The 20,624-nt window shown below is 31.3% G+C and overlaps 1 protein-coding gene and 2 long non-coding RNA genes across 18 annotated transcripts in view; 1 reads left to right on the plus strand and 2 right to left on the minus strand.

Annotated features, from left to right (window-relative positions):
* Glut1 (Glucose transporter 1) overlaps positions 1–20,624 on the minus strand; it is a 201,663-nt gene that overhangs the window by 26,606 nt on the left and 154,433 nt on the right. The gene's annotated exons all lie outside the window — the stretch shown is intronic.
* On the plus strand, positions 6,088–10,149 carry LOC138124788 (uncharacterized). Of its 3 annotated transcripts, XR_011157271.1 has the most exons (4): positions 6,373–6,387; positions 6,443–6,687; positions 6,750–7,003; positions 9,254–10,149. It is a non-coding gene; the product is annotated as an uncharacterized lncRNA (long non-coding RNA). The 3 variants fall into 3 exon arrangements; XR_011157270.1 differs by having other exon boundaries at positions 6,088–6,687; XR_011157269.1 differs by lacking the exons at positions 6,373–6,387; positions 6,443–6,687 and having other exon boundaries at positions 6,694–7,003.
* LOC138124811 (uncharacterized) lies at positions 12,010–18,624 on the minus strand. The gene is made up of 2 exons (XR_011157281.1): positions 17,840–18,624; positions 12,010–13,999 (listed from the first exon to the last, which is right to left on the minus strand). It is a non-coding gene; the product is annotated as an uncharacterized lncRNA (long non-coding RNA).

Genomic DNA, 20,624 nt, shown 5'->3' on the forward strand with positions numbered 1-20,624 from the left:
GCAAGCCACGTGGTAAATTTAATGAACCTATTTTTGGTCTAATTCCGTGATTATTTTGTTTTGTACGATGGGCCGAACTGAAATTGATTTATAAAATACTAATCTAATATCCTACCAAATTTCACTTAAAAATTCCTACTAAAAAGCAAAGCTCATTAACAGACTCTAAAATTTTTAGTATGTAAATCCCTATGGCCAGCGTTAAAAAAAGACACTGTATATCAAAGTGTAAACTAAAGTTTCCTAAGTTGTAAATGTCTTTAATGGTAAAGATCATTGGTTGCACATTATCACATAATGATGCTATCGTCACTAAATCAAGAGTGATCGGAATTACCCCAAATTGCTATTTTAAAAACAATATGTAAGTACTGAAGAACAAAATAAATGTAGCAAAAAGGGTTATTTGTTGTTGTTTTTTGTATACAGTGCGTTCGTAAAGTTCGGAATAAATTCGATAAAATTGTAAGTATTAATTTCTGAGAAAAATCCTCGAAGAAGTCAACTTTGTTTTTAAAAAGTGCATGTTGTACAGTACGATATTTAAGTTGACAGCTTGTTGTCTCCTAATAATGATGTCATCAATAATTTTTTTAAATGACAACCCTCACTTTTTTCATCTTTTTCTGGTAGGCCTTCTTAGTACTTAAACGACTAATGAAAAAAAATGATACCTTACATAACAACTTTTCTGAGAAAATGACAAATTTTATAGTTCTCCCAGAGCTGCAGCGGTTTTATTGCAGGGCAATAGTAATTATTACGCCTGTTGAAATGCCGATAAGCGACATAAACAGACCCCTGTCAATCATCATTTTCGTTCTATACCTGTCACTTTACAGGGTAGTACTTGGACGAATTTACGATTAGGGGTTGTACTTGCGGTTTAAACCTATTGTGGGTGTTGTTAACGTTTATACAATGGTACCCTGCCATAAAACCGCTGCAGCTCTGGGAGAACTATACTTAAAAAATTTAATTTAATTTTTAATGTAAAAATTTTAATTGACCTCAAACAAAATCAAACAAACACCTCAGGTTAACAATAAAAATTAACGCAAATGTTGAAATTGCCTCCCGCCAACTATTTGGCACCTTGTACACTGCGCTCAATAATGTCAGGGTTTATTTGTTCCGTTTCAGTGCGAATTCTCTACCGTAAATCGTTCTAAATTGTTTGATCTATTAAAATAAACCTTCCATTGTAACTAAATCTATTAAAAAAAAAGTTAAAAATTAAATTACATAAATTTTTTGAAGTAAAATTTGTTATTTTCTCAAAAAAATTGTTATGTAAGGCGTCAATTTGTTTCATTGATCGTTTAGCTAGTACGAAGGCGTACCAGAAAAATGAGAAAAAAATGGGGGTTGTCATTTAAAAAAATTATTGATGACGTCATTATTAGGATATGACAAGCTGTCAATATAAGCAAAATTAAACAATATGCACTTTTTAAAAACAAAGTTGACTTGTTCAAGAATTTTTCTCAGAAATTAATACTTACAGTTTTATCGAATTTATTCCGAACTTTACGAACGCACTATATATGTATGTACCTTGATTTGATGAAAAAAATTAATTCCACAATCACAATCTTTTGATAAATAACTACAAACTGTGCATTAAATAAGACACAAACTGTTTAAATAAAGTACATTTTTATTGACAAATTGCTGTTAACAAATAAAATCAATTTCACAATCTCATTAAAAAATACACTAGTGAAGATCTCATTCAAATTCTGTTAAAAAATGAGAATTACAGCAAGATTCGCTGCATTTTATTTGAATTCTTTAACTTCCGATCCATATAAATCGACATTGATTCTATCCGGACTATCAACAGCTTGGCGTCTGTTTCTCGACAATGTTCTAGGTGTGTCATTTGAGTCTTCTTGGCTTTCGCCCGTGCTCGTTTTTGAATCTGAAATTTCTTGTGGCGAATCGCTCATTTTTGTTCAAAGTTGCAACACGTTCACTATTATGATTCGAAAAACAGTCAACTGTCCATTTATAGTTATGAATACGGAAATTTGGGGATTGTAAGTACAACTAAATATTTACTCTTACCCACGCCATTAGCGATTGTGGAAATAACATATTTAATGGTTTTATTTTTTACTTAAATAGTGCTTTAAAATAATAAAATCTTTAGCGGCTTTTCGGGAAAACATTCAAAGATAAGCATCATTTTATTGCATGGCAAATATTTGAAGACGTCGATTAACGACAGTATTGTAGCATTAGTGTTTTGTAATTGACATTCGTAAAAAGCGGATATTGAGTGATTAACGCAACTTTGTAAGAATAGAGAAAGAAACGTAATTATTGCAATAAGACTAATGTTAGACTCGCAAGAAAGACTTAACTTAGACTTTGCTGTAAGAATACGTAAACATTTAAATGATTCCTCTCCTTAGTAATGATTGATAAATACATACTTATATGGAACATTTTTTATTCTAGAATTGAACATTCTGACGATTTTACTCGTTTTCATTTTCATTTGGTTTGTCCAAATCATAAAAAATTGTTCTCCAATGAGTAAGAATCTATACATATATTTATTATATTTATATGGATATTAATGTTTCTTTTCTAAATTCGCCAGTTCCTCCAAAAAATCTTATTTTATACAACGTAAAGGATTTTTTGTTCTATCCTTAACACAATATAATGTTTGAAGTAATGAAGTAATGGGTGTTCAAAATTTGGCACGTTTGGAGTTGGCTGTGGTTTAGAAAATGTATGTCGTTAGATAGAATTTCGTTACTTAATCTACGTAACCTAAAATTAAACGTAGAAGTATGAGCAAAACGTTAACTAAGTTTTAAACCAGGCTGCTTTAAACGAATGAGTTTCTGAACACCCCTTACAAGATACAAATTTTAAATTAAGAAATTCTATAGTGCGTAATCTACTTTATATTTCTGATAAAATTAAATAATAATGGTATCACTTGTCTTTTATTTATTTGCGCTCATAATACGATTACAGAAGAAGTTTACGCATTTATTATTTTATTGTTGATAAATATTTTGAATACTTAGTAAACCATGAAGCAGGGGTATTCCTGATGAACATACATATAACGTGCAACAATAACATTTTATATACACATTTATAGAAAAAAGAACTGTTTTAAACGAGAAATAAATATAAAGAACACATTAGCATACTTTTTATTATATCTAAACTTTTATCTACGATCGTGTAAAAAGTAGGCACTTTTAGCACTAAAAATCGTTGTCAAAATTGACGTTTAGTGAACTGACGGAATCGTGCCATAAAACTTTTAGTGCACGCTTTTATGGCACAGAACTGTCAGAATACAACAATCAACAATACAATTTGTTGGAAACATAGTTTAGAAGTAGGTTGCTAAACGACGTGGTTCTCAAACGACTTTGGTTCCTCATAAAATATTAAATCAATAATAATTATTTTATACAAATTTATGTTGAAACCGGTGCGATGATCTCACGATCGTAGATAAAACGTTGTAAGACATACGTGTTAAATGTTCCTTTGTTGCACTCACATCCTTTAAAATACTCCGTCGTACCTCGGTCGTATTTTAAACCCGTTCGTGCAATAAAGGATAACTTTTTACGCTTATATCTTAAATAACTATTAATTCATTTTTAAAAAAATGTTATTTATTTTAAAACAGTGGGCCAGTTTACAGAAGCGAAATTAAGTTCATCGTAATCAAATGCGGGATTAATTGAACACGTGATCAGATTGAAACAATCGAAGTTTCGGATTCATGGGTTAATCGCGCATTAAAATTTAATTCGAATTAAATATTTAATTCTCTTTCTATAAACTGGCCCCAGATCTTTTTGATTTAACAAAAATATAAAGCTATTAACTTTTAAAATGAATTGATATAGTTACTCTTGCCAATTTTAATTAAAAATAACTACTGCTTTAAGTTCAAAAAAAAACCTTGACAGTTTATTTTATTTAGCATGTGCATAGTATAGCAGCAATTAAAAATAGAAATTGAATTTTATGTCCAACCTGCGTCTTGTCACTTGAAAACAGATGCAACATTTTCTTTAGCTATTAAAATTGCATTTACATTCCAATTTTCAAATTTCTAAATTTAAAAATTATGTAGACTTTTGCGTTTCTCGCATCAACACGCAATCATTATGTTCTTTTCCTTCAACCATGTGTTGACGTAAGTGTTAAATATTTATAGTATCTAGCCTGTTTCGGCTACATTTATACATCTTTGTGGTATAAATCAGAAAAAAACAATAAACCAGTACCCCGAAATAATGCAAATTGTTGCAGTTTTTTAAAACAAAGTTGGCGTTACTGCGAAAATCTTACATATCTACGAGGAAAGGCTTTGTAATAAGAATAACGCTATGAGACAGTCTTTGTTTAAAGATGCATTCCATGAAACAGAATTTCTGACGACAGAAAAAACAGTTATTTTAATTCTAAATGATTCCCATTATGTCGTAAAAGTAGAACTGCGAGTAAATCAATAAATCATATCATATCACATTCATCTTAGCAGAATCAATAATTTCGACAACAGTTTACAAGAATTATAAACGCTACACTACCGAAATGCGTTTAGATAGACAGCTGGCAATCCACCAAGTACGCAGCGTGCCCATAGGATTACCAGTGGCGCGAATTGTAAGCAGGGCTACCAATGGTATAGAGAATAACTTAAAATAATTCATGTGTTTCTTATTATTAACTATTAACTTAATTATTAATATTATTAATTATTTAAGAAAAAAATGGTACATTTCATCTTCATCACTTTGATGTTATATTGTTGCACGAGGAGGAACTAGTGCTACAATATGTTTTATAAATCGGGTATAATATACTATGTTTTCTATTATGCATTTTCTATATACAGGTGTCCCGAAAATGGCGCACTTCCGTTGCACTACGGTGTAGAGTAGATTACCATAAACGTGAGAAAAATGTTAAAAAAATTCTATTGGACTTATTTGCTGATTTGGTGGTCTTTGAAAGTGGCACTTAACAGGTCAGTTATTTCGAAATAAATGTATTAAATTGTCATGAAAACTACCTCTAATCGTATATATTTTCACAAAGTACAAGATCACTCACTATCAATATCCGATTCTGCATAATAGAGAATTTAGAAGTTTAGGAAATCGTAAAAATTATCTTAAATTCACTAAGGCAACACTGCAAGGTAATGTTGTACGAGTATATCTTTGTTTACATTGTACTATCATTTTTGCAATAATTGATTTTTTTCCATATTTTTTTCATATACATTTAAACATCCTCGATCAGGTAGTAAGTAGTGAGTGCGCCATTTTCGGGACATCTGTATGTACATTAATTTTAAAAAATCTGCAAATAAATAGGTACCTATAGGGATTTTTGGGTGAGTTGGTACCACTAACAAACATTTGAAAATTGAATTTACATTGCAAATTTGCTGTTCATTTTGTTAATTCAACGCAGGAATTAGTAAAAATATTATTATATAAATACACTCACCCTGTATACATATATACAGGGTGAGTGTATTTGCACGTTAAAATAATGTTAAAAAACTCTTCTTATCCGATTTTCATTTGTTTTCAAGTTATAAGGTAATAACAAATAAATAATATTGTAAACATTAACATTGTCTTAATAAACGCGTTCTTTTATTAAATGTTAAAAATACCGCAGTTGACCCTCTAAACATTTTCTGCTCCGTCTACGAAGGGCGTTTGTTGCTCTCGTAATTACTTCATGCTTTTCTTGACTGCAGTATTTTTAATATGTCGAATTAGTGCTTTCCGAGTGTCCACTTGTACCGGGCTTTCATATCAGAAGAAGGCTGTGTCTCCATTTAAATACACGGAGTCACATCGCACCTGATGTATGAATCATTTATGAAAGCCCTGTACTTTGTACACTTCATTTTTCCACCAGCCAAATGTTTTTTAGCCTCAAAAATGACATACGCTGATCACAAAATGTTTTGAATGTGAAAACAAGCGAATATTTGGATACAAGTAGAACGCTAGATACAATTTTTAATTACGCAATAACAAATGAAAATTGAATGAAAACCTATGAGGATTTTTAGGTTTTTTTCACGTGTAAACACAGTTATGAGATTTCGGCCGTTCCTCCCGACTCACCCTGTATATCTAATACATTAATATTACATTTCGCTTCAAGGTTTAGAGTCTCAGAATCTGAGGTTATGATTGAATGTTTATATGTATTATCATCTGTTCAGAATAATTACCAACATTACAACGTAAAAAGTTGCGTATCACCAGAAAGCTGTTTCGACACTCGTTTGGGTCTTCCAATGAGTCCGTTATGAATGCAAAATAAAAAAAGGTTTTCTATGGAATCATTTGTGTGAGTAAAGTAAGACTAATATGGTTTGGTTATCTAGATTTTGTACCCACTCCCGAAATTCTAGAAACTAGTGATGGATCGCGTTGTTATCAGTTGTAATAACAATTTTATTGTTCACATTTCGTCCAACAACGGTAGTATTTATAAACTTAATACTTAATAATTAATTTATTTAACAAGAACGATCATTTAATGTAAAAAGAACAAAATGATTATTTCTGAGATCGCTCCGCCAACCTCGACAAATAACCATTGGGTGAAAATTTCCACACTGAACGAAGTAAATATGTAATCGCTATTTTAAGTACCGTGAGTTTGATTTAACCGTAGCGATTACAATAGAATTCAGTATTGATATAAGGTTATTGTAGTTGGTAGCGTTTCGATAAAATCTGGTAAAAGTACTTTTTTATCAAAGAAAAATGGCGGATAAGGACTGTACGCCGAAAACGGACCAGAAAGAAAAAAGTACAGAACAGAAAGAAGAGGAAAACCTCGAAAAGAGTACTGACAAGACCTTGGCAAGCCCCAAGCTTTGTACTCGTATGTTGGTGGATTCTCCCGTCTTTATTAACCTTGATAGTGAAGAAGTGGAAGAATTTTAATAAGTACCTAGTTCTTTCATGTACGTATTCACTTGCACTGACTAGTATTTACACTTTGTAACAATAAAGTTAGTGGGATTTTGATTGATTTCATTGTCATTTTTTTGATTGATAAATATCTGAGAAGTGAGAACGTTGATTATTTGTATCGATGATGGTTTGTTAATACTGAGTATTAAGCGATAACAGTAAAAATACCTTCTTAAAAATGAAATGATTATTGAATCACTTGACTAATACTTTAATAAATTTTTTATTATACCTGAATCATAATCCCTGTTTTTGACACTAAAATGCGTGCGAAAAAGGGCCTTTAAAACACTAAAGCTTTAAGGGTTGCTTAGGTAACAACAAATGCACCTACATTTTGAACAATGATAAATAGACATTGATACACGATTTATGATAGCAACGAAACAACAACAATTGACCATTTCTATATCAACGATTAATGACACAGATTGCCTCCGAAAAGGTATTTCAGTTTACTTTTTTTTGTTATAATTTTCAGATTGTAGTGCAGATATAATAAAAAATAGCGTATGATACACGTTTATAAGGGCCTTTAAAGCACTTGCGGCGTTAAAAGCACTCCGCTACGTGTCGTGCTCTTAAATTCGTCGCGCGTGCTTTAAAGGCTTCCTTATAAACTTGTATCATAATATACTATTTTCCACTACTAGTCTCAGAAGGCTTCATTATTGACTCTCGAACCGACCCTAGAAGTAGAATTTCTCTCTCAAGGTTAATAATATTTTTCATTATTAACCTAGGTGAACAATGAACAGCCGTCACCTAGCAATGAAAGATTTTCGTTGATTTCATTGGTTAAGGTAGACGATTTTCATAGCAACCGTTGAAAAATGAGAACTCGGATCGTCGCATCGGACAAAATAATTTGATTAATAATTATTATCCGAAAGGGTTTTAACGTATCTAGTAGTGGAAAAAATAGTATATAAACCACGGTGAAGAAGTCCCTTATAGCCTTCGCTCCTTAGAACCCTCGGCACGCCTCGGGCTCTAATCTTGGCGCTCTGGCTATAATCATAAACTTCTTCACCTTGGTGTATAATATACTATTTTTTTTTAATACTTTAGTAAACTGTTTACAGAAAATGATCAAGAGTTTCGTTTGTTTGTATCTTGAGAGGAAATATTCCGATCGTTTATTTAAATTTTAAAGCATAAAAGCTGTTACAAGCGTCAATCATATAAAGAGCTTTAAATAATTATTATCAGCAATTATGACAGACGGATAATTATTTCGCATTTTGTTCACAGCGTTGTTTATATTAGTCATAGTCATAGCAAAACTTTGCAAAACGAGCTAGATTAATATAATTTATCAGTCTACCCAATCTCCTACCTGGTTTGTTAACATTTCTGAAATAATTTGTTATAAAGGTTTGAAGAAAAAGTAGTAAATGATATTCGGAGCAACAATGGTTTTATGTGCTTTGGCTGCTACCAGCCTCAGCACATAAAACTCCATTTTTGCTCCTCATAACATAATATACTATTTTTATTCGTCTGTTTTTTTCAAAATGATATGGATTGATTCATATTAATTAAATAAATAAGAAAAATATGTAGGTACAGTTTATGCAAACCCTTTATGTAATTATGTCAATTATTTAGACATCTCCTCATAGGACAGCGGTTGCTCCTTCCTCATGCTCACTTTGAAGTTTTATTTTATAAGAGTAAAGCTTTTAACTCGAATTTATTTCAGTGATATTTAGTAGTTTGTAGTTTGTATTACTAATTTAATACAATAGTAATTTAATAAAAATAATTATTAACATGTATTCCTATCATATGAATCAATAATAATTAAACCGTTTTGTCTTTAAAGTCGGATTTGGTCTCTATTCTTTATTTAAATGACCACAAGATCATACACGATTTTCAATTTTACAATGTGTTACGTATGATGTCGATATTGAAGTTCTCGAAGGACCGTTTTAGTTTGTTTAAGGTATAAACGTTTGCCAAAAGGCCGTGAATTGAAACGACGTGTTGTTTCGTGAGATGTTTAATGTTATCTGTTCCTTATCTGTTTGTTCTTACAAAAAACTTACTAGCAAAAAAGGAGCTGACCTGCTGGCAGGTAGGAACGATACCGGCTAATAAGGTCGTTATGAAAAATTTAACATGAGCTCAACCACAATGTGTGTTTAAAAAAAAGAAAAACATAATTCGATTATTTGACTAGAGTTGTTAATAATATTTAAAAAAATCTAAATAATTTTGTTTTTGTTTCGCAGAGTGTATGCAGAATGCTCCCGGATTTATTCGGCCAAAGGAAAAAGAAGTGGAAAAATTCTGATTACTAAATATTGTAGTCATGTATTTACTGGGTCTATTTTATCGCACATGTAGATATGTATTGATTATTTTATACTATTCTAAAACGGTTCTGTAAGCTTTGATGTACCGCTACTAATTTAAAACTTCAGCGTCGAATAAAAATAAACAAGTGCTTTTTTAACTTCAAACTGAGCGGTTTTGTAAAAAATACACTATTCGCTATCAAAACATTGTGCTTAGTAGTGTGTCGAGTTTTTGTTCAAAGAAACATGGCAGATAACCAGTGTGCAAAGAAAGTTAAAGAAGAGGCGACAGAGCAAAATGGACAAGAAGGTGCCGAAAAAAGCGTTGCGGTTCCCGAGGGAAGTAGTACCGGTGCACGTGGGGAAGATACGATGGTACACCCCGTGGGTATGATCATGGACTGCCCCGTCTTTGTTGATACAGAATGTGAGGCAATGGAAAAGTTTTAATTAGTAATTACACATTGGTATCTTGTGGTACATATTTTATTTGCTCGTCACGTATGTAGTAATTTATTTATTTGTAAGTTCATTAAACAAATTAACTAACTAAAGCATACATTGTTGGCATTAGGCAAAACAAATTGTAAATTAGCTTAGTTGTCGCCTTGTTGAAGTAAAAAGGAAGGAATTTCGGTAATATTAAACATGTTAAGATGGGTTCATCGGAATAAGTAAAAGAGACAAAATGTAAAAATATTTTTTGTATCACTACGTAAGTGCAATAATGTATTTTAAAAATTTAGAAATAGTTAAATTGTTCAAAAATAGTAAACAGCAAACACTAAACTGTAATTGTAAAAAATATACAAGTACCTAAAAGCATCAAATTTTTTTATTTTCTTCTAACCAAAATATGCAAATTCAAAGTGAAATTAGCAAATTAATAATTTATAGGATTTAAAGATAAGATATACAAGATACATAATACATTTTCAATAATAACACTGCATTGTAATTTAGCTAAAAATGAATCAATAGTAATTGTACTAAAAGCAGCTTTGTTTAAATCAATGGATACTGAATCAGCTTAGGAGCTGATAAATGAATTGTTAATTATTATATTGCGAAGGTTTGTTGACGTAGATTTTTTGTGAAAATGAAAGATATTTCTTTACAAGATTATCAGCAGTTCAAAGATCAAGAAGTTTCAGAAAAAAAATATTTAGCTAAACTGCACCGATAAATGTCAAATAAAATGACAAGTGACACCTCGTTTGAAAGCCCACTTCGCAAGGAATACAATGCACTATTTATTTCCTGAATATTTTCAAAGCCTACGTGCTAAAAAAATAAATCCAATTTTATAAATTGAATTCTATTTAATGCAACAAATACTCAAAATGGGCACCGTTTCTTTCTTGGCAAATTGCAAATCGGTAGTAACATGCATCCTTTGCGTTTTGTAACATTTCCGGTGTGATTTGCCTAATTTAATCTCTAATACGTTGTCTAAGATCTTCAATACTGTTCGGTTTTAGGCATGAAATTAGACAAATCACACCGGACATGTTATAAAACGTAACGTAAGAGATGCATGTTACTATCGATCTGCAATTGGCCAAGAAACAAACTGTGCCCATTTTGAACATTTGTTTTTTAAAATTTTAAAATTTTTTAGCACGTAGGCTTTGAAAACGTTCAGGAAACAAATAGTGCGTTTTAATCTGTGCAAAGTGGGCTTTCAAACGAGGTATCACTTGGCATAACCTTCCATTTGGAAAAAAAAGTTAAGGGTGGTTGCGAGCTTCCGGGAGCAGATTTGCAAAAACCAAATGCGCCAAAATGTGGGCAAGGAAAAACAAAAATCGACCTGTTTCGGGATTTTGTCAAATATCACCTATGTCCAAGTTATGAATTTTATTCCAGTTAAAGTTTCCACACTGTATATGAAATTTTATCAGCTTGGTGATATTGTAGGAATTTTCTATTTGCAATTAATTGTCTTTTAGTTGAGTTCGACCATTTTATGATTCACGTTTAATCAATGATACCTGTTTATTCGGCGTGTATTAGATAACAATAAAGGAGCAGTACAGAGAAAATTTGGCGTTCAGGGGATGAAAATAAGCGCTATTTGAGGTTCGAGTGAGAGAGGTGATAGTGTTTCGCATATTAGTTGGTTAGAAAAAAATATATAGTTGAAAAAATAACAGATACCAGTGTAAAATATAAACTGGCCTTAAAAAGAAACCATGGAAGAAAAAAGAAGTTCCCAAAAATCTCTGGTACGCACAATACCGTATCGAGAGAATTTTTGGATATTTTCGGCAGAAATCAAAATATGATAATTGATAATGCTTCAACATTTATGGTTTATTTTTACAAATTAGAAAAATATACATATTATTGACATTTTCTGAAAATCAAATATCTACAATAAACATTGATCATTCTTGCATAAAAAAAATCTTCTATGCAGTTTTTTTTTTGTATTTTGAAGAGATTTCATGATATCGAACGCTGAAAAAGAAAAACCCGAACTGCTATAACCTTTTATAAAAAATCTTTTGGGCTCCTTTTTTCGAAATAGCATATAAGTATTTAATTACGCTCTATAACAAATGTAAAATTTAAAAAATAATGATACCGAGCGAAAAACTGCAGTAATTCGCGGAATGACCAATTATTGCTAAAAGCATAATTTGTGGGAATTGATCTAATGTGTATCGAAATAAGCATAAACTATGTAGGACATATACCTTTATTATTTAATTAATTTAATTTCAGGAACACATACATATAATTTTAAATTCTTATTTCACAATTTGATGAAAATTACATATTTGGAAAATATGTTCCAAACTAAAATAAAGAAAAGCTTGCACGATTATTTTTTAAATTCCTGTGCCTCTTCTCCATTCAGACCAACATTGATTCTATTTGGGCTATCTAGAGTTTGACGTTTACATTTCGGCAATGTTCTGTTAGGCCTGTTGGCCAAGTTTTCGTCTTCTTGAACCGTGCTTGGTTCTGAACACGCAATTTCTTGTGATAAATCGCTCATCTTTGTTCTAAGTTGTAGCACTTTTACTATTCTGGTTCACAAAACTTCAGCTGCACATTATTTATACTTTTCCAAATATGTACACAAATGCAAAAATTTACTTTTGGGTCAATATTTAGCTAAACTAATATTAACTTGTATTAAATTTATTTGTCTTCCATAACATATTAAATAAACCCTAAAACTTTTGCGACATTTTAGAACTAGCAAAGTATCATTTCATTGCATATTAAATATTTGACATTGACTGTAGACTTTGGTATGTATTACCATTTGCGAAATTGGAGTGACTAGTTTGTTAATTTTGATTGTGCAGATACAACGTCATTGAAGTTACGGAGAAAAAATGATTTAATTGGTTCAAAAAAACCAACATTAGATGCCGGGCAAATCTGGAACCTCATGGTAAGAATAAATAAGAATGCAAATGATTTATTTTCAAAGTTTAGTTCAGTTCACAGACGCGAGCGCAAAAACTTTGGAATAATGAAAATATTTTCTTTTCCGTTGAGCTTCTTGAAAAGAACAGACGAACCAGCTTCATTTTTCTAAAGAAACATTTTCCGATACGATTAATTCTTTGGCTTGTCTCCGCTTTTACGCAATGACATCATTATATTTTTTTAATGCCATAAAAAAATCAGTTTGAATATGAATTATGATTAATTTTAAAAATGTATGTACGAGTACATTCTGGAGGTTTTTTAAATTTTTTGTTTTAGATTGTTAATATCAAAATTTCTTTGTTAATATGAAATATTGAAATTCAGCCATGTGAACAATTATCGTTTAATAGTCTTTTTTGTGGGAATTTCGGTGTAAAATTGTACTTGCGCCCTCCAATAATAATAATCGAACCGTCACTACAATTTGAGTCACAATCTAATGACGTATTATCTAATTCCGAATGAAATATTTCTTCTTTGGTCTTCTATTTTTGCACATAAAAATCCTCTTCTTCTAGATAAACTGTAGCACTCACTGTATGCAATATTACAAAGCTAAAGGAACTTAAATCAATAAATCTTTATGTTGTGTAGTTAGAATTAGAATACATACATGCATATGCATTCATATTTTCAAATTTTTAATACGTGGAAAACAATTATTTGTTTGATGCAAAGAATTAAAAAAAGGTATATATTCACACATTTAAATGACAGACTCGGTCCATAACAAAAATCCTTATGAGCGTAATAAAATCACGATATTATTTACCTTTCATTAGCAGCGTTTCCAGTATGATTATTGGAAAAGTTTACGAACTCAGTATTTTATTGTTGCTAAATATTTCAAAGATTAAGTCACAAAATTATAGATTTTAAAAAATATTCAAAATATTTTTTACCTATTCAAATTAAAAAAAATATTTTATAGCCAGCAATATTGGAACATTTCATTAGGACAAAAGCCACAGCAGAATTTTTTATTACAGCATTTTATTAAGTTTTTTACAAACTGTTATTTTAAAAAGCACTGCACACTTTTTTCGACATTATAAAGTTGCATTTTTTAGAAAATAGACGGTGATGCAGGCTTCCTCCATAATTTTTGCATTAATAAATTCTATTTGCTCTTGCCTGTTTATTTTATTATACGTTGTCTTCAGTTGATTTAAAATCTTCCATTGACTGTGGTAGCAGATCTTTTTAGACACTTTTTGATTTGCTCCTCTGTCTCAAAAAAGAAAATTCTATAGGTAGAAAGCAATTTTCCAACAGAAAACATATTCAATAATTTTTAAAGCACTAAATTTGCGTCAAAATAACTAACAAACAATAACTGTTGACGCGTTAGATTTTCTAAATTTGAAGATTACCCGGTCTGGTTTTTCCGCTTTAGACTCCAATTATTACGTTTCAATTTTCTAAACATGTGTTGACGTAAGCGCTAAATATTTACGCCATCTACCCCGTTCCAGTTATATTTAAACAATTTTGTGGTTTCCACCAGGATCAGCAATAAACCATTACTTCGAAATAATGAGATCTGCGACATAACGATCCGTCAATAAAATCGAAATTACTGAGAAAATCTCACATGCCCATGAGAAAACTCTTCACAACAAAGCCGACACATGAATCAGTAATCAAACAGTTTCTTTTTCGAAGGCGGGTTTTGATTATATTTAGACATATGCCATTACTTATTTAAATGAATGGAAAATTATTCACTATTCACACTTATTTTGTAATTCGTCAAGACCGCCACGTACGACAAAAATTCACGATGAGTGACAATCAAGAGCCTCAAACGACAGAAACTGACGCATGTTCGAACGCTAAAGTAGTAGAAGACGAATGTAGGAGCAGGAATGAATTTCTAATGAGGCCGTTGGTAAGAACGAGAAAGCAAGCTTTGGATGCTCCTGACAGAACCAACGTGGCGTTAGATGGAAAAGAAGAAAAAGAATTTGATCCGGAGTAACAATAAACGTAAGTGTTTACTCTAGAATAGGAAAAAACTATTTGGTTTGTTTTTAGAGAACAAACGCATCCTGGACATAGACAACTTATTTATTATATCTACTATGTTATCAAATAATCTATTTAGGAAATACAATAAACTGACCTAGGTATTTTAACTTTTGCGAGGACGCCCAAGATAAGAAAATAAGTTAAACATAGACATACACTTCTGTATGTCTGTAAATAAATAATATAATGTAGAATAGCAAGTCCAAAAAAGAACATTTGTGTTCTTGATGTGAGCAAAAATCATTTTCCCTCAAAGATATAAATGATGCTGCAAGACATAACAATTGTGAGAAATAAAATTTAATTGTTTATTTTGATACATTGTGAGACTTATCCATGGTTATAGAAAGTGAATTTAAATTTCTTTATATTTCTATTTAAAGATAAATCATCGTGAATAAATGTTGTGAAAATGAACTAAAGACTTCATGAAACTAAACATTTAGAAAATTAGCAGACTCACCTTGTTTATAAGTTATTTGGTAATCTAATCACAAATCAATCTTGATCGACAGCTTATTGAAGGTTATTTATAAATTTTGATAATAATTATGTACAGTTAAATTCAAAATTATCGAGTACACCTCAAAAATCAAGAAGTCGATTTGTTACAATTTTTTTCACCTGTAAAGATGCCTTTTAGAAATTTGAGCGTCATATTTTTTATATAGGTTAGGTAAGTTTGACAACATAAAATGTCGCTGATATTTTAGAACACCATAATATTGTCTGTTTTATCCTCTACACGGTGCTCTTTGCGATGTTATAATACTGGGCTACCCTTCGGATCGACCACCCTTCTTCTAATTTGGAAAGAATGAGCGTTTCGCGTTTTCGGTTAGATTAGGCATTTTGTTTGTCAAAATTGACATTGATCATTGACAAAAAATGTAAGTGCATTACACAGTGAAGAAAATTAGGTGTACTCTATAATTTTGAAATTAACTGTATGTGGAGCAGGTACTATTTTTTTTCACAATACTTGTTGTTAACGTCATATATTAAAATAATTTAGTGGCTTGTCTCAATTTTAGTTTTCTATCTTTTAGTTTTCATTTATAGACAATAATTTTCCATTTGCCTCCGTCTGTAAATAAAATATAAGCAACAGGATCTAATTTTTCTGCAATGCGTCATTGCAAAACTTTATTTCAAGATCATCAAATAAGCCAGGATGACAACAATTTGTATAGTATTAAAATTATCATTATAATGTTTAAACAATTCTTTAGCCGCATTTGACACATACTGGAAACCAGTGGCGTGGCGAGATTGTCACCTTACAAAATTTCATTACAGATATTTAAAAAAATATATTGACACCGTTTTATCAATCGTAACTGCTTCGCAATAAAGATAATATTTATTGACCTAATTTGACCTGACTTCAAGCTGCAAAAGAATAAAAATGTGACGGTAACACTGTTACTTCACGAGCCGCTATTGGGTACATTAGATGTAAATAATCGTTATTTTAAACTCTATTTAACCGCGATATTTTGTGATAGGTGCAGTGTTCATTATCTAAGTACTGTAGATAGAAGTGTCTCGAGTAGTTAGTTAGCAACAAAAAGTTGTTTAAAAAATGTCTGACAGTGAGTGTGCGACAGAAACTGAATCCAAAGAAGAAACCGCAGAACAAAAAGAACAAGAAAATGCCGAAACAGACACCGATAAACCATCCTTAAAGATTGGCAGGAGAATGCTCGCGGACGCTCCGGATCGAAGCAATGCTGGTCTAGACGGCCAAGAAGTGGAGGAGTTTAAGTAAATGCAACATTGTACTGAGTGGAGTTTATTTAATCAGTCGTGATTGTATTAATTTATGGCGACCAGTTTTCACACGTTTGTAATTTAATTAATAAAATTAATTAACCGGAGCACAAGTTGTCGTCATTACGCACCAGGAATTATGAATGGTCTTCCAGTTATTGTTTCGTCGGAGTAAAAATCGTGAAGGAAAGTAAACGCACGATTCGCTGTTGCGCTGCTTCGTATGCATGTCATAGTGATTGCATTTGAGTACGTAGAAAGAAAATTTAAAAGGTATTTAATATGTTAATGGATTTATGAAGAAAGTAAAAACCGTGTGTGTATTTAATTCGTTACAAAATTAAGTCGTTAACAACAAAGTTTAAAAGTGAGTAGTAGAGCGTGAATTTTCGACATGTAAAGAAGTTCTCACTGATATCTGTAACTAGAGATTGGGAGTGAAAGATAACAGAAACATCCAAGGAATCTTGATAGATTATTATCAATTTTTTGGCTTTTAAAAAGGAAGCCATTTTGTGATAATAGAGTAGATACTAATAATCGGTCACATTAAATCTGACACAGTTCGTACAGGCGCGTTATGCAATAATCAAGCAATTTATCATTTCTGTACTTTCTTTTTGCACTTTAATGCATTTTTGAAATTTTTATGGTCGGGATTTAAATTTTTACTCGAATGCATAATTTCATAAGTGTTTGCGAAAGTGGCAAAAAATTTTTGTGAGGACTGGAGTTTGTTTTCTACAATAAAATTTATCGCACAATCTCCGAAGTTGTGCGAATAAATTTCAGCTACAACAGAAAATATGAATTTAAAAGCTGTTTGTTTTATTTGAAAAAAATGGGCGGATGAGCGCGTGCAACTATTTCACAGTTAATTAAAAGAGAAAATCATTTATTACAATATTTACATAATTTTCTTTGTCATTTCGGTTAAATAAGAATGTTTAAAAAAACTCACGTAACGATTTCACATAACGGAATCAAAAATCTCATTAGAACGAATTTTTGTTGATTCTGTTTTGTTAATCAATAACACGAATGTTCAGCGACCCAAGAGAGACCAACACTTCCTTAAAAGTTGTTTTAATTTTACACGTGAACGCCTAAATGGTTAATGAACACATAACACGTATGCTAGGTGACATTTGTTTACTCGAAGTCATATTCGTTTTACCAAATATTTATGCTAAATGGGTCTCTGCAATAAATAAATGTGCCATCGAAAAACTGATAAAAATTGTGTAAATAAGGCAGACATACCTATTTATTTTGTGTGCACACTTGTAAACAGCTTCTACGACAATGTTTACAACAAAGAGTAAATCCGACGTAATATCAATGATATTAGTGTACACGACCGACTTTACTGATAGCAACTTCACTCCTGATATAGGTCGCAGGAATACTTTCTAGTGAAATTGAAATTTGAGGCACGAATGTGACTCTTCTATCAAACTTGATTAAATTTCTTGTTGTGATTGTCCCTTTGTTGTTGTAAGATTTTGCTTTCTGTTTATTTACAACTAACGAGTGTTCAAATAACTTTGTGGTTAAGCAGGCCGTGTTTTTCTCTCTCTTTTATATGTACGTCGTCTTTTTAGTAGACAAATAATCCTTTAGATGCATAACCTGATTTTGATTATACTTTCAATTGAAGTTATACTTCATTTTATATCATTTCTTGAACTCAACGGTTTCTCGACTTCATAATGATGTCCGTCCACTTCCACTCTTTCGTTCTACACTCTTTCTATATTTGCCAGCTACGAGCTACGCTATACTGAAACAAAAGCAAGCTCCAGGCCACCAGAGCACATTTTTTTTAACGCCCGTCAGTTTCTCGTATTTTTTTTATCATAATCTAAATAAACTAACGGTGTCAACGAGTAAATATATTAATTGTGAAAATGATGATTAATTTAATTGGAGTGATTCCGGAAATCTGCAAATTTAGCCGCTTTAATTGCTGGAACTGACAGTTGTGAGTAATTGTCAGCTGTCACATATTTATAATTTTGATGAAACGTTGATCTCAATGCTGAAAGAGATTTTATTCAGTTTCGTCATAAACTAAAAAATATTTTTCCTTCTGTTAGGAAAATATAATAATTTAGAAATGCAATTATTATTTTTTGATCTTTGTTATGAGACAAAAATCTGTTCGTCGTTTCCAACTGAAGGCCTTGTTTACTTTGTTTACAAACGCATTAAAATCATTATTTTTTCGTAATTGGCAAGTTGGGAGTAAAAATTATAAGTGGTTTTCCTAGGCACCTGCATTCATTTTATTTATTAATTAATTTTTTCTATTTCGGGGTCACAATGAACATTTTGTGACACTGAAAACAGTTTCACAACTATCAATTTTATAGTATCGTTTTTAGTGATTATTGAATATGGGGTTAGTAATGATAGTAATATCTATTCACTTTGATTGTGACCACAACGAAAAACATAGTAGGCGCTGTTTAGCTGTGTGCTGCATACGTTTTACACTAAATATTTGTGTGTTGTGAACATGATGTGAAAATGTGTCAGAATTGTCAAAACTTGACCCTGGTAGTAAAGTAATGATTTTAATGTATTTATCAATATTAATAACGGAAATCAATATTTGAAGTAGGAGAAACTAAAAACGTCTGTCTGATTCTGTGATCACGTCTGTTGAAAAGTGGGGTTATATCCAGGTACAGATTATTTAACGTAAAAACTTCGAAATCACCTCATGCAATTCTCGATGTTAATGCAGAGCGAAGGAAATGTTCATTTGGCAGTAAGACAAACGCGAAAAATGCCTGGGGATTACCTACTAAAGGTAATCAGAACTTTCAATTAGTATTGATTAATACAAATATTTTCAGATAAAAACTAATCACACAGAAAGTTCAAAAAAATGATTTACAGGGACTGAAAAGGCAGAAGGTAGGTATCAAACTACAACACTTACTAACCAAAATGTACAACAAAAAAGCACAAATAGAGTTAACTTCATTGGTGATGTTCGTCTATGTGAGTTGTCAATATTAACCGTTTAGTCGCAACTTTGAGAAGATGACGTGGCATTTTCTTTTTGAATTGTAAAATTTTGTACCAAAACTCAATTTTATAGATACGAGTATGCGCATAGTGTACGTCGAAAAACGTTTGCGCAAGTCGTTCTCCGTTCTTTCTTCTGTGAGCGTGACGTTTCTGTCAAAATGGCGCCTCCGCGAGTTGCCAACTGCGACTGGATTTAGTGTTATCTACAATTCCCTATCAATAACCTAGCAACTGAAAAGTTACTAGGGAGTGGTCACAATCAAAATGAATAGATTATAAATATCAGTGTTAAATATGATGTCATTTGAACCTGAATCCATGTTGTGGGATCAAAATAAACTATTAAGGGGGTAGATTATTATTGTAACAATTTGACAATTTGAAATTTAATTTTAAATGAAATGACGTTGCTTTATCAATACCAACTGAATTCCATTAAAATAAAAATCACTAGATAATCATTTTATATTTTTTAAAATTAAATTAATTAAGCCCTAAATAAATCGAACAAAGACCCTACTTAAAGAAATTTATTGTCAATCAAAAAATTACCTGGGGGTATTACTCAGAATATATGTCCGAGACCGCCTAGTGATTGACAGGCACAATATCACAATAAATTTGTATAAGTAGGGTCTTTGTTCGGTTTATTTATGGCTTAAGTCAAAATTCCTTATTAAAATAGAAATACTATACACTCGTTTCACAAGAAATTTTATCGAACTCGTTCCTGTAGTTAGACCAATGACTGTCTTGTGCAATTCGTATAACAATATACTATTACACATACATACTTTTGCAAAGTCTCAATTTTTGTTCTCATTAATACATTTAAAATAATGTTTCTTCAGTATGCGAGGTGTAGCAGAAGTTTATTTTTATCTTCAAGACAGGAATGATAGGCCAAGTTCAAATATTTGCGTAAACGTACACGTTTAAAACTTAACAAAATAAACACCTGTAAGAATTAATTTTGATAGTGTTCAGATGTAAGTATAATAATATA

This window comes from Tenebrio molitor, chromosome 1 (genome assembly GCF_963966145.1).
Source record: "Tenebrio molitor chromosome 1, icTenMoli1.1, whole genome shotgun sequence".
NCBI lineage: Eukaryota > Metazoa > Arthropoda > Insecta > Coleoptera > Tenebrionidae > Tenebrio > Tenebrio molitor.